This window comes from Macaca thibetana, chromosome 2 (genome assembly GCF_024542745.1).
Source record: "Macaca thibetana thibetana isolate TM-01 chromosome 2, ASM2454274v1, whole genome shotgun sequence".
NCBI lineage: Eukaryota > Metazoa > Chordata > Mammalia > Primates > Cercopithecidae > Macaca > Macaca thibetana.
Window position 1 is genome coordinate 90,735,943 of NC_065579.1, and position 3,824 is coordinate 90,739,766.

Genomic DNA, 3,824 nt, shown 5'->3' on the forward strand with positions numbered 1-3,824 from the left:
ACACTGAGCTCATTATGTCACCATTCAGAGTCTTGCTGTCTTATCTATGAGATGGTACTCCTTTGGCTCTGGGATTCCAGTTTCTTTATTATATTGTAGAAATACTTCATATATCAACCTTTGATTGAAGGTTAACCCCAACCCTGCTAACATGATTCACAGCTAATCCTACTCATTCTTCAAATACAAAATTCAACTGTTTGATAGTCCCCATGCATCAGTAACACTGCTGTGACACCTACTCTCCTTTATTGTTTATTTGATGAAATACATTGTCTTGTCCCCCTGCTACCAGCAGGAGTGCAGGGTCCTTGATCCTGGGAGATGTGGGAGAAAGAATTCAGCCAAGAGACAATTAGTAATGCAAGCAAAAGGTTTATTAAAGACATAAGAGTACAATCCAAGAGAGGATTGGGCTGATGCAGCTGCAAAACAGCTTCAGGCTGGCCCAGTTGGAAAAATAGCAATAGCAGTGTCGTCGAGAAAGTGTTTAAAGAGACAGTACAAAAAGGAGTCAGAGTGGGCTGCCTGAAAGAGAGGTTGAGCCAGTAGCAGCTAGTGCCACAGGACTCTCTTTATGAGAATCCTACATGATTATTCATGTAAGGGCATGAGAGGGTGTCACTTGCAAGCACGTTTTAGGAAGTCCCCTTAGACATGCATGCTCTGTGGTTGTACATGCTAGTACACACATTGCATGTCTCACTAGCATTTAAAATCTCCACCAAGGGGTGTGTTTTTACTATAATGGGCAAAAGGGTACTCTATGGTGAGTTATTGGAGAAATGTGCATGCTTGACAGCAGGGAAATTCCCTACCATGGTTATCTCCAGCAAGGGCCCAATAAGTCCCCTTCAGGGTCAGAAGAGCCCAACCACAAGGCCAGAAGCAGCCAGTGTAGCCATTGTCTTTTTTTTTGCTGTCAATGGTCAGCATCTCCAGGACTTCTTTTCCCAGGGACTCCCTTGCCTGCTCATTTCTGGCTGTCTGCCTATTCTAACACCCCCATGACTTATCACAATAGGTACATAGCTGAACATTAGGACACGGCTAAGCAAAATCTTCTGTCTCTTGCTTTCAATTTTCCTTGGGAAACAAAGGAAAATCATGGCAAAGCTACATGATTAATTGCTAAATATACGGAGCAGAAACTAGAGAGCTTCAGGAACCCAAAGATCCATGGACAATGGAAAATATAAGGGGAACATTTTTCAACAGTCTACTACATGGATTTAAGGGTAAAATAATATAATGTTTGGGGTTGCTTAAAAACTCTCCAAAAACATAAAAAGTGGAAGGACTGATGAAACAAGATTGGCAAAATGTTGCTAGCTATTAAAGCTGAGTCTTAGGTACCTAGAAGTTTATAATGTTCTCTACTTTAGACTATATCTGAAATTTTTCATTATAAAAGGGTAGATTTTTATGGACACTGTGTATGATGCCCATCTTAAACATTTGGCACATTATATTGTTTAATCTTTAAAAATGAAGAATCCAAGAGTCAGAGTGATTAAGTAATTTACTTAAAGAGTGATGAAGACAGGATTTCCCTTGAGCTCTCTGACTCTACAAAAGGCCCCAAGAGGTGGACTTTGAATTGTTCTTTGACTTCTAGGAAGGTAAAAATATTCCAGGAGGACAGCAACATGAACAAACCCCAGGATAAGATCCACAAGATGGGACCAACAGCATAAGGAGATGGTTTCACAGCTCATAAATATATATTTTATTATCCAGTTAACACAAGCCAATTGTCTCATCACCTAATCAACCCTGAATAAACTAATAGAGGCAGATCAATAAGGCTGAAAATCAGGTACTGGAATAGAAGAACGATCAGTTTGAGTATTCAGGGAAATGAAAGTAGGACTTGAAAATACCCCATGAATTGCTCTATCTCAGCTGTGTCCTAACTCCAATGTGAGAATGAAAGGGACAGGGTACCCTGGATGAGGCAGAGGCTCTGGATCCTCTTAACTTTCCTTTCTCCTTCCTTTTTCACTCCCAGCTCCTGGAAAAAAAATTAAAATTAAAATTAAAAATTAAAAATAACTTACTAAGCAGTCAGCAGCATGCTAGGTGCCAGGCTGGATGCCAGAGGTTTGGAGGTACAATAGACCTGTCCAGCCCTCCAAGAGCTACAAGGAGGAAGCAGACCCTACATTTCACTATGAAGCAAGAATGGAGCTTAGGTAAACAACTAGAGAGGGCTGCCTAAGGAAAGGTAGGCGTGTTTAAGATGTATTTGGCTGGAAGGTGAAGGTGGGAAGTGTTACTGAAAGGTGGTAGAAAATAAGGTTATATAGGATGGTAAAGGATTGCCTTTAGACTTGAGTGCCAGGCTAAGGGTAGTGCAAAGCCATTGAGGTTTTTTGAGCAATACAAAGAAGTATCTCATATGCACTGTGGTGGATTACATTTTGAGGGCCAATTTTTTACAGCTCCCTATGTCCACACCCTTTCCCATGTGATTTTCTAGTTCCATGTGTTGACATTAGTGGAGTGTATTTCACCAACCCTTGATTTTGGGGTCAGCTCTGAAAGTTGCCAATGGGATCTGAGCAGATGTGTCACAAAGCTGAGGCTTGAAATAAGCTTTTGCAGTGGAGTATTCCCTGTGTACTTCTGCCATTGCCATAATAAGAGCATGCCCTGGATAGATTTCTGGCCCAAGAAGCATGAGAGACACTGCCAAAGAGACCTACAGACTTGCAGTGAGAAGTAGAGCTTCCCCAGCCATTGCAGTCAAAGCAGATCCACTCAGCTGTGTAAGATAAGTCAATCCTCAGCCAACTCATGATACACGGGCAAGCCCAACTGAGATCAACAGACACTTCCACTAACCTGCAGATGAATAAGCTAAATAAATGCTTTTTGTTGTCTGTTCCTGAGATTTTTGTGGTTGCTCATTATATGTAATAGCTGACTGATACACTACCATATTTCCCTCCAAAAAAATTATGGAATACTTTGTCAAGGAAACTAGTCACTCCGTGATCAACAGTGGGTGCTTGTGAGGTTAAGGCGAGGGAGAATTTCTCTCCTCTTTTTGTGGAAGGAAGGGCAGGAGAGTGCTGGAAACAACTGTGGAGAAGTCATGGTTCTGGGTGAGACAATGTGCTCATACCCCTCCGATGTATCTGATCCAGCCTAACTCTCCCAAACCTTGTAGAAAAAAAAAAAAATCTTAGAAGTTAGGAGTATTCTAGAGGGTTCTGGGAAGTGTTCAACCAATCCTGGAGAGTTGACTAGCAAACTGCCCTAGAAAAGTAAATATAAGTCACCAAAACATTGACACCCTTCCACACACAACTTTCAAACCTAAATATTTCTCAGGTTTTGCAGTTTGCATCCATAAAAAATACATTTTCATCATATCAGTGGAAATCTGGTTTATAACAAATTGATCTTTTTCAGCATATGCAAACCCACATATCTGAAGTCATAATCAACATGGCCAACATGTCCTGGGCATGTCTAACTCATTTTAGTTCTCTGATTTTAAAATGTTGGCTGACCTCAACTATTTTAAAAGGTTAAAATGGTATAGTCCTCATAACTGTCAGCAACTCCTTTATTAGAAAAAAAAATTGTACAATTTGAACATTTCAGTCCCAAGACCTTATCTTCTCTTCGTGACAGCTAGTTTCAGGCAAGCTTGGGCAAAGCAGCCCTATGCATTTATTACTACCCTGGTCCAGAAATTGAGGTTTTTAGCTGGTGAGAGAAAGAGAGAGAGAGAGAGAGAGAGACACTGACATTCAAACCCTAACAAATTTTCTGTTTCTCACAGACAGAGATGGGGCAGAAACGTACCTCGA